The sequence below is a fragment of the Erinaceus europaeus genome, chromosome 5 (assembly GCF_950295315.1).
Source record: "Erinaceus europaeus chromosome 5, mEriEur2.1, whole genome shotgun sequence".
NCBI lineage: Eukaryota > Metazoa > Chordata > Mammalia > Eulipotyphla > Erinaceidae > Erinaceus > Erinaceus europaeus.
The window spans coordinates 50,767,896-50,784,489 of record NC_080166.1 but is presented as its reverse complement, the minus strand read 5'-3'; the positions used below and the strand labels follow the sequence as shown (position 1 = coordinate 50,784,489).

The window sequence follows — 16,594 nt, the reverse complement described above, 5'->3', positions numbered from 1 at the left end:
TTTCTTATTTTAACAGGCTTTCCTGTGTCATAAGCTACATTTGCAATTCTCAACTAATGCTTGTACCTTTTTATAATGAACCCATTTTATCATTTTTCAATAATAATAAAAATCAACATGTTATAAAGTTGTTATAAATAAACAAATAAGCAATGACTCATTTTTCAGTCTTTGAAACTTTTAGAGAATTAGATGGAGTTCTAATGCTTTTTATGACTTTGCCTTGACACAGTAATTCAAGATAACTATCCTGTGGGCCATACCCTGTAAACAAATGTGTCAACAAAACACTGAGACTGAAATTATTTTTATAGTGTTCCGCATCAGTTAAATATAAGAACTAAGAAATCCATACCATGAAAAAGTAAATTAAAATATAAATAAACACAGAAACACTACATACAGAAAATCGAAGCTGAAAAACCTTTTTAAGTAAATGACTCCAACACCAAGTGAATATAAAGTATTTAGGTTCAAATGAATATTGTATTTGTCAATTAATAGTAATAGAGTACTGTTACCCACAAGCTATGTTTCTTTCTGCAACATGTACTAGGGAGCATGCCTTTTTCCACTAACTTGCTAAGTAAACATCTATCAAGGACCTTAGCATTCTGGAGTGGCTGAGAGAAAGAAAATAAGCCTGATAATAACTAAGCTATATAATATATTATTTTTCTCTTTTCTTCTTCTTCTTCTTCTTTTTTTTTCCTCAGCCAGAGCACTCACTACTCAATTCTGGTTTGTAGTGGGAGCTGAGACTTGAACATGGGACCTCTGAAGTTCAGGCATGAAAGTCTTTTTCACAATCATCATTCTATCTCAGTGACCTACTATATAGTATATTATTGGTGACACAGAATAAAGCAGGGACTTGAGAGTGTTGAGGAGGATTTTCTACTTTATTTTAATTTTTTCTACTAGAGCACTGCTCAACTTTGGCTTATGGTGGTACGGGGGATTGAACTTTGGGAATTTGGAGCCTCTGGCATGAGGGTCTCTTTGCATGACCATTATGCTATCTCCCCTGCCCAGATTTTCAACTTGAAACAAACAGTATTCTGAAAAGGCCTTACTGAGACAACTTTTGAGCAAAGGCAGAAAGAGTTGACCATGCAGATAACTAGCAGAGAAGCATTTCTGGGGAGCAAGTGCAAAAGCCATATTAACACAAGTAAGGACGATCTGGCTGTGACATCTGTCACCCCATTGATCGCCAGGGTTGATTCAGCTGATCTGGCTGGCTAGTTGGGTGACCCCTTCCTCCCTCACTGCTCCATGTGCGTCCCTCCCGAAGCTGCGCGCTCCATCGAAGAGGAGGGCCTTCCCCAATAGAGATGAGCCAGTCTTCGGCTGAGGGTATATGAGTAGCTGCGCCCCACTACTAGAACCTCCAAACAAGCTCTCAAAAGCCATATTAGGAACATAACATTAGGAATAGCAAGGAAGCCAGAGGGAAAGTAATAGACCCGTGAGATTAGGAAAATAACAGAATACTCAGTTTTGCGCTGAGTGGGGTTGAAAGCCAATAAGCCAATAGAAAGTTTTTAAAACAGTAGTCCTGGTTAACAAAAAGAGTTATATTTAATAGGTTCACTGACTACCACATAGCAGGGAAGGAGGCAAAGGCTCCTGAGAAACATGAAGATAGAGACTCTTGGAATAATTCAGGCAAAGGGTAATTGTGATTTGGACCAGAGGAGCAATAGGCATGAAAAGAAGTAGCTAACATTCTGAATCTGTTGTGAAAACGGAGCTGATGGGATTTGCTGACACAACTAGAAGTGGAATGTGAGCAAAAGAGTGCAATCAGCGATAGCTTAATCTCTTGTGGTTCACCTTTCGAAATGGAGTTGCTATTGGCTGAGAGAGGCTTGACTGTGGGAGATTAAATTTGGGAGGGAAATGAGATCAGCTTTGGAAATGTTAACTTCGAGATGCCCAGCAGACATCCAAGTAGAGAGATATTAAGTTGTACATAAGCCAAGGGCTGGGAAAGTTTGGGGTCGGAAATAAAGATTAGGGAGTTGCCTCAAAACAGATGACACAAAAGCCAGGAGTCTGGCTAAAATTACAAAAAGACTGGTGTTAATAGAAAATGAGAAGTTTAAAGACTGACTCCTAGGCTACCCCCCGTGTTTAGAGATCATTAGTAGAAAAACAAAACAAAACAAATAACATGTAGCCAGGAAAAGTATTGACAGACAAAAATAAAGAAAAGGACTTGTGCTAAAAAACAAAAAACAAACAAACATCAAGGGGGCAGCAGTGATCTTCCATATTAAGTGAGCACTGAGAATTCATTATTTGCTTTCAGGATACATTCCTTAAGGAATGAGGGAAGCCATTGGTGATCCTGACAGAAATTGTTTTGTGTAATATTAAGGACCAAAGCTTAATAGAAAATAAAGAGTATCAAGAGTGAATTCGGAGTGAGTGGACATCGACAAATCTTACATGTGTATCTACAAAGGGTTGTGTTGAATCAATACTCAGACAGGAAAGTAGACTCAAGCAAGAAATTTTACTATGCTTTGGTTTAAAGTCAGGAGAAACTGTCAGAAAAAAACAACTTATTGATTTAATAATGATTGACAAGATTGGAGGATAAAAGGGGTACAACTCCCATCACCAGAGTTCCATATCCCATCCCTTCCATTGGAGGCTTCCCTATTCTTTATCCCTCTGGGAGTATGGATCAAAGATCTTTATGGGGTGCAGAAGGTGGGAGGTTTGGCTTCTGTAATTCCTTCTCCGCTGGACATGGGCATTGGCAGGTCAATCCAAACTCACAACTTATAATATTCCATACTACCAGTTATAATCGTAATATAGTATAATAATAATAATGGTAAAAATTCAATCAGAAAGGAAGAACTGAAGATGCAGGATGCAGGGGGAAATCCTGGAGCAGGCAAAGCAGGACATGTGCAAGAGTTGACTTTGAAAATAACTTGGAAATTCATCAGTAATAATGATGGATAAACAAAGTATGTGGACACAGCACAGGTTAGTAGGTAAAGGTAGAGGCAACAACCTGTGTAAATTCTGTTTTGATTTCTCTAAATGAGGAATGGAGACATTAACTGCCTAAATATGCATACCTGATTTAAACCTTGATTCTCTGTTTCCAATGTCTTCACCTAGGAGTTGCCTGCGTGATTAATCACTAAGCTAGTTTTTTAGCAGACACTGACTCCTCATCCTCTAACGCTAGATAAGCACCCCTCTCTTTGTTGCTGTAGTTCCATCACACTTCATGCTCCCCAGTCACAGCATCTAATATACTGTAGGGTGTTTTCCGGTTTACTTGACGGCTATTTCTCCCAGAACTTGTAGATTCTCCAGCTTAGTGTCTTTGCCTTGTTCATCTCTGTACTCTAAGGACCAAACTCAACACTTAGTATAAGAACAAGCAGGGAGTCAGGCGGTATAGCGCAGGGGGTTAAGCGCTAGTGGCGCAAAGTGCAAAGTGCAAGGACCGGCTTAAAGACCACGGTTCGAGCCCCCGGTTCCCCACCTGCAGTAGCGTCGCTTCACAAGCAGGTCTGAAGGTGTTTATCTTTCTCTCTCCATCTCTGTCTTCCCCTCCTCTCTCCATTTCTCTCCTATCCAACAACTACGACATCAACAATAACTACAACAACAAAACAAGGGCAACAAAAGGGAATAAATAAATATTAAAAAATAAGAGCAAGCAGTATCTCACTGTTGTGTTTACTTGCATTTCTCTGATAATCAGTGATTTTGAGTAAATATATGTTGGCCCTTTGGATTGCTTCTTTGGTGAATATTCTGTCTATACTTTCTCCCCACTTTTGGATAGAGCAGTTTGTTTTATTATGCTGAGTTTGGTGTGCTCTTTGTTTATTTTGGTTATTCACCTTTTTTTCTGATGTATGGCATAGAAAGATCTTCTCTCATTCCATAAGGAGTCTATTTTAATCTTTTATCTAGCTTTTGTGCTTTTGAGGGTATAAATGTAACTTTTTTTTTAATGCTCTTATCTGCTAATTTTACCATGATTGTCGGTTTTTATTCAGTTTAAGCTAGTTTTTTTTTTTTTTAAATTCTCACTATAGAAAGTATTTACAGGGGTCAGATGGCAGCACATCTGGTTGAGCACACATGTTGCAATGTGCAAGAACCCTGGTTCGAGCCCCGGGTCCCCACCTGCAAGGGGAAAGCTTTGTGAGGGGTGAAGCAGTGTGGCAGGTGTCTCTCTGTCTCTTTCCCGTCTCTGTTACCCCCTTCTCTCTCAAATCCTGGCTGTCTCTGCCCAATAAATAAATAAATAAATATAATAAAATAAATTTTAGGGGGTCAGGCGTTAGCACTACAGGTTAACGGCACATGCCGGGAAGCACGAGGGGTCGACCAGTCTAAGAATCCCGGTTCAAGCCCCCGGCTCCCCCTCTGCAGGAAGGTCGCTCCACAAGTGGTGAAAAGCAGGTCTGCAGGTGTCTATCTTTCTCCCCCCCCCCCCCCCCGTCTCCCTCTTCTATCTCTATTTCTCTCTGTCCTATCCAACAACAATGACAGCAATAAAAACAACAATAATAACTACCACCACCACCACAACAAAAAGCAAGGGCAACAAAAAGGGAAAAAAATAGCCTCCAGGAGCGGTGGATTTGTGGTGCACTACTGAGCCCCAGCAATAACCCTGGAGGTAGGGGCCAGGTGGTGGTGTACCTGGTTGAGCACACCTGTTGCAATGTCAAGAACCTGGGTTCGAGCCCCGATCCCCACCTGTAGGGGGAAAGCTTTGCGAGTGGTGAAACAGGGTTGTAGGTATCTTTCTGTCTCCTTCCCTCTCTGTCTCCCCCTTCCTCTCAATTTCTGACTTCGTCTCTATCCAATAAATAAATAAAGATAATAAAAAATTTTAATTAAAAATAAAAAATAACCCTGGAGGCAAATAAATAAATAAATAAAAAGAAAAAGAAAATAAATTTTTAAAAAGAAAATATTTACCTGCTTCTTTGTCTTCTCAGTAATTTCTGATTGGCTATTACACATTCTGCATTTTTGCCTACTTGCATACTGGATTTTTAAATTTTTTCAGAATACTATTCAGCTCTGGTTTATGGTGGTGCTGGGGATAGAACCAAGGACCCATGGGGCCTCAGGCATGGAGATATTTTTGCATAACCTTTATGCTGTATCCCCAACCCAATTCCTATATCTTTTTAACTTTGTTCTGAGACATAGTAAAGTTACTTGCAAAGTTTGAGTCTCTTAAGACTTTAAAAAAATTTTTTGTTGTTGTTGCTGTGTGAAACTGGAGCAGCATTTAATCTAGGAGTAATAATTCTGCAGTTTAATATATGTCATTTTTAAGTCCTCTTCTTTGTCTCATCAGTCATAAGGTTTTCCAAGTTAGATAGTGGGAGTTGACATGACTCTTGCCCTTGTGCAAAACCTGAGTCCTCTTCTTTCCAGTCCTCTCACATGCTCCGCTTCTTGGCCTCAGAAACTCCTGATTTTTATGAGCTAATTAGTCCTCTGCTGAATGCTTAATGGAGACCTTCTGGTAATCATTTATTTATTTATTTATGAAGGGAGACATCACAAAACCGTAGGATAGGAGGGGTACAACTCCACACAGTTTCCACCACCAGATCTCTGTATCCTATCCCCTCCCCTGATAGCTTTCCTATTCTTTATCCCTCTGGGAGTATGGACCCAAGGTCATTGTGGGATGCAGAAGGTGGAAGGTCTGGCTTCTGTAATTACTTCCCCGATGAACCTGGGCGTTGACTGGTTGGTCCATACTCCCAGTCTGCCTCTCTCTTTCTCTAGTAGGGTGGGTCGGTAATCTTAAATTTTCTCTCTATGTAACTTTCTTGTCTTTAGCAATCTGTCTTGGGAATTTTAGTCACCTTGGGTCTCTCTAGATCCTTATCCCCAGCTCTATAACTTTGTTAGGATTTTGGTTTGATCTCCTGTAACTCAGTTCCTCCCTGCCACAACCTGGGAAAAATAGGATAGCCTATGTTTGATATTGTTGGGGACCACTGTATCCATTAGTTGATTCCACTGTCTTGAAAATGGTTGTTTCTGGTAATTTGTTCCTGTTCCATCTTGGTGGGAAGCAAAAGGAAGCTTTCTTTCAGTTAGTTTAATGCATGCTTATTGTACCATCCCTACAAGCTATAGAAAAAAATAAACTCTTTTTCAATGGCATTTTTAGGGCATTTAAAATATGTATTAAGGTCTGGAAACCAAAGTAAAGGCTTAACTTAAAAACCTAAGCAGACATGAGTTATTTCTGCCCTAAGTCCATTCTCCAGCTATCATATTCCATTGCTCATCATAGATGACCATTGATGCACAGGTCATTATCAAAATCTTGATAAATAGAATCCAACAAACAACATATAGAGATAATTCCTCAATACTAAGTGGGATTCATCATGTATGTTGTAAATGCATGATGCATTATGCCTGTAAGCAAAAAGGTAGGCGTGCCACATGGACGTGGTTAGCAGATGTTATTAGTATACACCATAACCTTGAGAGAACTTGTGAGAACTTAAGAGATAGGGGATATCTGGTGGAAACAGGCCTCTTGGTCTCTTTGCCTGTTGGCTTGCTGGCTTTCTTCTGCCCCTTCACTCCCTTAGTTTCCTGCTTTTCCCAAATCTGCATTCTACAAGGCTCACACCCCTGCATCTCCAAAGTAGGAAAGGACTCTTAAGGATTTTATAGGTCAACAAGAGCAACAAAAGGGAATAAATAAATATTGAAAGAAAAGAAAGAAGAAGGATTTATAGGTTTGAGCCTAATAGAATGTGTTTGGCAGTATCCCCACATTTCAATTTTTTGAAAGAGTATGAGGAGGATTGGTGTTAGTTCTAACTTGAAAGTCCTATAGAATTTTTTTTAGTATAGCTATTTGAACTTGGGCTTTTACTGTTGAGAAAACTTTTGACTTATTGCTTCAATTTTTGCACTGGTGATTGGCTTTTTTAGATTATCTGCTTCCTCTTGGATCAGTATGGCCATTAATTTGACTTAAGAATGTATCCATTTCATCTAGGTTGTCAAATTTGCTTGCATAGAAAATCTCTTAATATTCTGCATCACCAATTATAATTTTACTTTTCTCATTTCTAATTGTTTTTATCGTAGCTTTTTTTTTTTTCAAGTCTGGACTATGATTTACTTATTTTGTTTATCCATTCAAAAAAACAATTCCTGGTTTCAGTGATTTTTTTGAATTGCCTTTTTGGTTTATATTTCATTAACTACTACTCTGATTTTAGTTATTTACCTCCATCTGTTGACTTTTGGGTCTCTTTATTGATTCTATTCTAGTTATTTCAGTAGTGATTTTAGACAGTTATTTGATATTTCTCTTCTTTTTGGTCCTATATTGCAGCCAGTGTCTCCCTTGAGGTCAGTTAAAACTTGTGGTGAAGCAGGTCTGCAGGTGTCTGTCTTTCTCTCCTCCTCTGTCTTCCCTTCCTCTCTCAATTTCTGTCCTATCCAACAATGACAACAGCAATAATAACAACAATAATAACTACAGCAACGATAAAAGGGGGGATAACAAAAGGGAAAAAACAACTTGTCTTATGTATTTGGATACACCAGAGTTTGGATCATATATTTTGATGTATTCTTATTGAATTGATCCTTTGACCCTTATATAGTGTCAACTCTGTCTTTCATTATCTTCTTTGCCTTAATGTCTATTTTATTTGATAGTAGAGTACCTGTTCCTTCTTTGTGCATTATTTGTTTGAAACACCTTCTTTCAGCTCATTACTTTGAGCCTGTTACTCTTTTCTTTGTTTTCTAAGGGCATAGGTTAGATGGATCTTGTTTTTTAATCCATCTAGTCACTCTGTCTTTTGCTTGGTGAATCTAAGCCATTAACATTTATATTGACTATAATATAGTTGGTTACATTATAGTCATTCTAATTTATTTTCCTGGCTAATATTTCTGTTGTTTCTTTTCCTCATTGCTCCTATTTGTCATTTTGTTTGAATGGTTTTCTATTTTAGTTTTCTCACTGACTTCATAAATGCCTTCTATGGTTCTTTGTTCCATATTTTCTTTAGTTACAATAAATGTCTAACTTACTATATGTAAAACAGTGGGGTTTTTGTTGGTCTTGTTTCACCATCCTTTGACTGTACTAGTCTGTCCATTTTTTCCCCTCCTTTTTTTAAAAATATTTTTATTTTTATTTATTTATTCCCTTTTGTTGCCCTTGTTATTTTATTGTTGTAGTTATTATTGTTGTTGTCATTGTTGGATAGGACAGAGAGAAATGGAGAGAGGAGGGGAAGACAGAGAGGAGGAGAGAAAGATAGACACCTGCAGACCTACTTCACCGCCTGTGAAGTGACTCCCCTGCAGGTGGGGAGCCGGGGTTCGAACCGGGATCCTTATGCCGGTCCTTGTGCTTTGCGCCACCTGCGCTTAACCCACTGCGCTACAGCCCAACTCCCCTCCCCTCTCCTTTTCTATCTCACTGTTCTTTCCTTCTATTGTTGTTTGTATTCCTGGTTCTATTTTACCTGATCACACCATTTAGATTTTGTTTTGTTGTTTCTTCTGAGACTACTTTTAGTAAGTCATGTAAGGCAGGATTGATGTGACAAGTTCTTTCTGTTAGTTTCTATGTGTTTGAAAACACCTTCACTCTTCTCTTGACTTAAAAGATAACTTTGCAAAGTAAGGTGGCAAAGTAAAGTGGCTGGCAATTCTTATCTTTTAGGACTTAAGTATGCCATTCCTCCCTTTCCTTTACTCTAGCATTTGTGATGAGAAATCTGATGACTGCCTGATATCCTTACCTTTGTGTTTTACTTCCTTACTCTTCTTAGCATCCTGCAATATTTTTTCTTTGTCCTTGAATACTAATAGTTTTATAATGTTGTACCGGTCATTTTGGAATCAGGAATTTGGGTGCTTGCTCACCTTCCTACATGTCTATGTTCTGAAGATTTCTCAGGTGTGCAAAATCTTCTGTTATGATATCTTTGAATATAATCTCTGCTCCTTTCTCTCTCTCTTTCCCTTTTGTCCTTCAGGAATTCCTATAACTCTAGTATTGCTTTTCTGATGGAGTCTGCTATTTCCCAGAGTTGCTTCATTTTTCTAAAACCCTTCTTCATCATCTTTGAATTCACGGAGTAAATTCATTAACGTTCTTTTAGTTTTCTGTCTCCTTATTGAACACTGTTGGGAAGTTGTTTTTTGATGTTGTTGATTTGTTTTTTCTTGCTTTCTACCTTCCTATAGAGAGAATCTTTCAATTCCTTAATATGTATCTATATGTTCAATTGGCACTCTGAATTGCCCTCATAATGAATTTTCTAAATTCTTTCTCTGATAAATCCACAAGTTCTACATAGTCTTGGAGTTCTTCCTGACCTAGTTTTCTGTTACTGCACCATCTTTTTTAGTAGGAATTGTAGTATTTCTTCTGTTTTCACATTTCACATGACTTTTGTAAGTGATCCAGCCAGTGACACTGTGATTAAAGTGCTAAATTTCCCTTTTGCTCATATGTTGTAAGTATAGAGGAGAGGTTACCAGTGCGGTGCCTGGATTTACTAATACAGTCAAAGAATAGTGCCTAGCTGCATTGTTTCAGCCTCTGAGCACTAGCTGTGTAAAGGCTATTTTAATCTATGTACTTGAAGAAGCAGGACATACTCTTTCAGTCATGTTTTGCTTGAGTCTGCTCCCCACCCACAAATCTCCTTATGCTTGGGGAAAACTACATGTTTTCACTGCCAGTCCTCAGCCAGGTTGCCTCTCTGCCACATTGGTGATTTCAGCATCTTGATTCCTCTAAATTCTGAGACTAAGACTCCAGAAATTCTCTGCTCTCCTGTAGCCTCGGTTCCATGATGTAACTAGTAAAATGGCACCAGTAGTTGATAAGCACTCTCCTCATAATGAAAAATTCCAGAACCAGTACTGAGAAACTTTCCCTTTCTCCTTCTCTGTTCACTGTCACTGTCTACACACAAGTTTTGGCTAAATACTTAGAAGTTCTACCCGTTGTTTGATGAAATATGTTGTGCTCTTTTGTTGAACTTCCTGGATATTTGTGGCAGCCACTGTGCTAGTATTCCATGGCCATACCTATGGAAGTTCCTTTATTTTCTCCTCAGTAGTTTTCAGTTTAACATCTTGCACATATTTTTACTTAGTTAACACATGTATTTCATAATTTTTAAAGTCTATTGCTAATTGATTTTCACTTTTTCAGAGTATTCATTGACAATATATGGGAACAATATTAATTTTATATTGTAGCCTCATGAAGCTTTATGAATGGTGAAATAGTGCTGCTATTTCCTCTCTCTCTCTCTCTCTCTCTCTCTCTTCCTCTCTCTCTCTCTCTTTACTTCCCCTTCCTTCTCAATTTCTCTCCATCTTTACCCAAATAGATAAATAAGACATTTTTTAAAAGAATACAAGTGAACTTTCTGTCTACAAATGTTTCAGTAATACATGGAAAATGCCACAGGTGCTACTAAAAACACTTAGAAATATACAGTGGCAGGCTGCAAAATCTATATATAGAAATCTATGTTTCTTTATGGTTTTATAGAACTAGAAAGGAAATTAAAGAGGCCAGGCAGTGGTGCACCCACTTAAGCACACATGCACAAAGACTCAGGTTTGAGTCACTCCCTGCCTGCATTGAGGACGCTTCACAAGAGGTGAAGCATATCTGCAGATGTCTGTCTGTTTGTCTGTCTGTCTCTCTCTCTTTCTCTCTCTTCCTTTTCAGTTTCTCTCTGTCCTATTGAATAAAATGGCGGAAAAAAGAAAGGAAAAAATGGCCACCAGGAGCTGTGGCTTCGTAGTGTCAGCACCAAACCCCACCAATAACCCTGAAGGTAAAGTAAAAAAAGGAAATTAAAATAATTGACCCTATTTCTAATCACATGTAAAAGAATTAATTGTTTTGGAATTAATTTGATAAAAGAAGTGAGACATTTGTACACCAAAACTGCAAGCCACTGTTGAAATAGAATACATAAGGCATTGTAAAGCTATTCCATGCTCATAGACTGGTAAAATTAACTGACCACCCTACACAAAAGATGACTGAACTAAATCCCTATAAAAATTCCAACAGCATTCTGATGAGATTTGTGTAGGACCACTTAAGGCCATGATTGGCACTGTGAGAAAAGAATAAAGGAGGAATCATAGTCCTTGACTTCAAACTATACTACAGTGCTTTCATATCAAAGCAGTTGGTACTGAAGCAAAAGTAGACACATAGATCAATGGCATAAAATTGAAAGTCCATAAATAAAACCTCATCTATATAGACAGCTAATCTATGACAAAGAAGTCAAGAGCATGGAGATGTCTCAAAAAATTAAAACTACATCTGCCATATGATCCAGTAATTTTTTTTTATAGGGATCTATCTGAAGAATACAAAAATCTCTCTGAACTGATAAGTGCACACCTGCATTCATCGAAGAACTATTTACCACACCACTACTTTAGTTTTACTGTGGTCTGAGAGGTGGTGCAGTGGATAAAGCACTGGATTCTCAACTGTGAGGTCCTGAGTTCGATCCCCGGCAGCACATGTACCAGAGTGATGTCTGGTTTTTTCTCTCCTCCTATCTTTCTCATGAATAAATAAATAAATTTAAAAAAACTAAAGTTGTGGTAGCAATCAACATCACACAGTTTGTAACTTTAAGAAGCCAGCTAAATGTAACAATAGGCTTAATACGTGCCTACAGGTCAATAATCAGAAAATGACTCATTTCATAATATTAAAAAATTATTTGTGATTAATGGTAGGTTACAAAGTTGTAAGATTATAGTTTATGGTTCCATACCACATCACCAAAGATCTGTGTCCCAACCCTCCCACCTCCCAGAAATAACCACCATAGAAACAGTTTGCTTGGGAGTTGGGCGGTAGTTCAGGGGATTAAGTGCTCGTGGCACAAAGCACAAGGACTGGTGTAAGGATCCCAGTCCTGGCTCCCCACCTGCAGGGGAGTCATCTCACAAATGGTGAAACAGGTCTGCAGGTGTCTATCTTTCTCTCCCCCTCTGTATCTTCCCCTCCTCTCTCCATTTCTCTGTCCTATCCAACAATGACGACATCAGTAACAACGATAATAACTACAACAATAAAACAACAAGGGCAACAAAAGGGAATAAGTAAATAAATATTTTTTTAAAAGAAAAGTTTGCTTGCTTCTGTTTTTATTTTTTTTTCAAGTTCATGTGTATATGATCTCTAGATTCCACGTATGAGTGAAACCATCCAGTAGTTGTCTTTCATCTCTTTACTTATTTTACTAAGCACAATCACCCCCAATTCCCTCTGTTTTGTTCAAAGGACACAGTATCTTCTTCTTCATCTTTTTTTTTTGTTGTTGTTGTTGCAGAGTTGTAGTCCATTGAGTATATATCCCATAACTTCTTTAGCCAGTCCTCTGTTGATGAGTATTTAGGCTGTTTCCACTGTCTGGCTATTATGAATAATGCAGCAATGAACATAGGGGTGCCTATGACCCTTCCAATTAGTGCTTGAATGTCTTTTGGATAAATGCCTAAGGGTGGTAGCTCTGGATCATAAGGTAATTCCATTTTTTTAAAAATTTATTTTTATTTAAGATTAATGAGAAAGATAGGAGGAGAGAGAAAGAACCAGGCATCACTGTAGTACATGTGCTGCCAGGGATTGAACTCAGAACCTCATGCTTGAGGGTCTGGTGTTTTATCTACTGCATCACCTCCTGGACCACGATAATTCCTTTTTTTTTTTTTTTTGCCTCCAGGCTTATTGCTGGGGCTCGGTGCCTGCACCATGAATCCACTGCTCCCAGAGGCCATTTTTCCCCCTTTTGTTGCCCTTGTTGTTGTAGCCTTGTTGTGGTTATTGTTGTTGATGTCGTTCGTTGGATAGGACAGAGAAATGGAAAGAGGAGGGGAAGACAGAGACGGGGAGAGAAAGATAGACACCTGCAGACCTGCTTCACCGCCTGTGAAGTGACTCCCCTGCAGGCAGGGAGCCGGTTGGTACCGTGATCCTTAAGCTGGTCCTTGTGCTTTGCGCCACGTCCGCATAACCCGCTGTGCTACTGCCCAACCCCAGATAATTCCATTTTTATTTAAGGACATACAGTCTTCCAAAGGGGATGCACCAGTTTGCATTCCCACAAGCAGTGTAGCAGATTTCCTTTTTCTCCTACCTCACCAATACCTGTCATTTCCTGATTTCACTCAGTCCTCCTAAAGTCAGCTTTATAAAAGATGGTGCTTATTACTACTACTACTACTTTGAGTGAAGTAAACAACCTAGATTTCTAGTAAATCTTCAGAATACAAACCGTCTGTAACAGTTTCATATTTTCATTTCCATTTCATTTCATGATCACCTATTGAGCTTTGTGATAAATGTCTCATTCAATCTTAACTTTTGTTGGAAACATTTCCAGAAGCATCTTCACTATTTTCAGTGACTATGGAAGATTGGTAGAACTTCATGCTTTTTTAATTTTTCCTTCCTGATACTTCTTGTCTCTTTTAATGATTAATGGGAACTTTAATTTGCTTGCTCACTTTTATGCTCATTACAGTGTATTATGTTCCAATAAGATTATTAAAGTTCAATGAAAATTTCATGCCTACTGAAGAGAATGCAAATGAATATCAGTGCAAGAATACTAGGGTCTTAAGGCATAAACTACCCAGTTATCTTGCTAAACTCTATTCAAATTATGGTTATATTATAATGAAGACTAATGCAGAATTCACCATATAGATATAATTAGCAGTGGCAGAATTATTGTATAATTTATAATTGGATAGAGGTTTAGTTTCAAATTATTCTGAGGTTAAAAATAAAGAAACGTAATGTTTTGATGTTAATGTATATTTCCGTGCCTTCCTAATAACCTTTACTGGCCTTCAGCGGGTCATTCCTTCGTCGTCTGTACTGATTGAAACTCCAGACATGATTATAGAAATGAGTGATTACATTGAAAATTTCCAGCTGTAGCCTTTATTAGAAACAGCAGTGAAGGGGCGTCAATCATCATCCAATATATTTCAAGTATCTGCTTATTGTAGAGTCACATATATACAAATTTATTTTAACAGTTGCATTTATCCTTCTTAGTAAAACTAAGATTTTTTTTTTCTTGAGTCATTTAAAACTGAGCTAAAGTAATCTCTGGCATATTCCTTAGAAAGTAGAATCACTGGGCTTTGTGTTACGTGCCTGTAGTCCCAGCTACTCTGGAGGCTGAGGCTGGAGGATCCCTTGAGCCCAGTTCTGGGCTGTAGTGGGCTACACCGTTAGGGTGTCCACACTAAGTTCAGCATTAATAATGGTAACCTCCTGGGGGAAGGGGACCACCAGGTTGCCTAAGGAGGGGTGAACCAGTTCAGGTCAAGAGTAGTGTCCCTTGGGCAGGGGTAGATAGCATAATGGTTACGCAAAGAGACTCTTGCCTGAGGCTCCAAAGTCCCAGGTTCAATACCTTGGACCACCATAAGCCAGAGCTGAGCAGTGCTCTGGTGAGGAGAAGAGAGGAGAGGAGAGGAGAGGAGAGGAGAGGAGAGGAGAGGAGAGGAGAGGAGAGGAGAGGAGAGGAGAGAAAATGAAGTAGTGTTCCTCAAGAATGAGTAGTTTATATCGCATTCTTACATCTATGAATGAACTTTGTAAACCTATACAGAAACCAGCAGTGTTAGAAAATATCTACCAGCTTCCCCAGCTTATTAATCTATTTGGGGGCTAAAAATATTAAAATTATATTAAGAACATTTTTCCAGCTTTACAAAAGAACTAGAAATACTGTTTCGCACCATTATCTATATGACAGATTGTTATTTGAGCTGTTTTTCTCGTGATGATATTAAGTGGGCATCGTCACTGTAAATTTTTATCAAGATCTAATATCCAGGGCTTATGTTCATAAATTCAGAGATGCATGGTTATCAGTTGCAAAAAAAAAAAAAGTGTAATAAGAAGGATTTTTATTTTGACAATGGGTGTCTTTTTGAATTAAGATATATCAGGATTATCATACTTTTTCTGTCATTTTATGAGGTGGGGGTTATGGTTTATAGTACTATTGTTGACACGAGTACAATTTCTCAGCTGTCTGTGGTAGATGTCTGCAAAAATGCTCTCTCCCACAGCTTAGGTCCTTTTCCACCACCATGAACCGGAAACCCCAAACCCCTTCTACCGTTTCCCTTTCCCTCATTCCCGAGAGTCCTTTGCTTTCCTGCAGTACATCACATCCAGTCCTAGTTTTACTGTGTGTCTCACCTTTTCTGTTCTTTCTGTTCATTCATCCTTCCTTCCTGCCTGCCTGCTTTTCTTCTCCCATCTCCTCCTCCTCTTCATCTTATTAGGCAGAGTTGTGGTGTTGACACATGGTTTACAGTTTCCGTCTGAGGATGTCTGCAGAATACTCTCACCCCAACGTAGGTCCTTTTCCACCTTCGTGCCCTAGGACCTCAGCATCTTTTCCAACTCTTCTTCTTCCATTCCCAGAGTCCTTTGCTTTAGTGCAATACATCACACCCAGTCCAAGCTTTATTTTGTGTTTCCCCTTTTTTTAAAAAATTTTTTTTAATTATTTATTTTCCCTTTTGTTGCCCTTGTCATTTTATTGTTGTTGTAGTTATTATTATTGTTGCTGTTATTGATGTCATCATTGTTAGATAGGACAGAGAGAAATGGGGGGGGGAAGACAGAGAAGGGGAGAGAAAGATAGATACCTGCAGACCTGCTTCACCGCTTGCGAAGTGACTCCCCTGCAGGTAGAGAGCTAAGGGCTTGAACTGGAACCCTTATGCCAGTGCTTGCACTTTGTGCCATGTGCACTTAACCTGCTGTGCTACTGCCCAGCCCCCCTGGTCTAATTTCTGTTTTTAATCCATTTGGAGTTGACTTTTGTGCATTGTGGTATGTGATGGTCCAGTTTCTTTCTTCTGCATGTTTTAAGCCAGTTTTTCCAGCACTATTTCTTGAAAAGCCTTTCCTTTTTCCATTTGATGTTTTGAACCTCTGTAAAGATTAGTTATCCATAGGTGTGAGGAGGTTTTTTTTTTTTTTTAACAGAACAATGCTCTGCTCCAGTTTACCGTGGTGCTGGGGATTGAACCAGGGACCTCAGAGCCTCAGGCATGAAAGTTATTTACATAATCATTATTGCTGTTGTCCTAGTCCAATATTCCCCTCTTTAGAGCAGCTCATTTTCAGGTGAACTAAGGCCAAACACAGAAGATAAGCTGCTTGCTAGAGTTTACAAAAATAGAATTCTGTCTGTGAAAATATTTATAAATCCCTTCCGTTATTAAGTAATAAATATTTCCAGTTCCCAGGATAATATAATTTTTATATTGCTTTGAAATTTACTGTAGTATGATTTATCCTGTCTGCTATAAATATAGTAAATTGAATTAAAAAAATTATAGAGCATGATTTTAAATATGAAATGATCCCCTCTTTATTCTCCTGCTGGTGTGTGTGTGTGTGTGTGTGTGTATGTGTGTTTGTGTGTGTGTGTGTGTGTGATGTTACCACCTGACAGTGTATATGTAAGTGCTT

At 38.6% G+C, this 16,594-nt stretch overlaps 1 protein-coding gene across 4 annotated transcripts in view; it reads left to right on the top strand.

Annotated features, from left to right (window-relative positions):
- The window catches only part of NDUFAF2 (NADH:ubiquinone oxidoreductase complex assembly factor 2), a 445,591-nt gene that overhangs the window by 116,468 nt on the left and 312,529 nt on the right, over window positions 1-16,594 (top strand). The window lies entirely within an intron of this gene.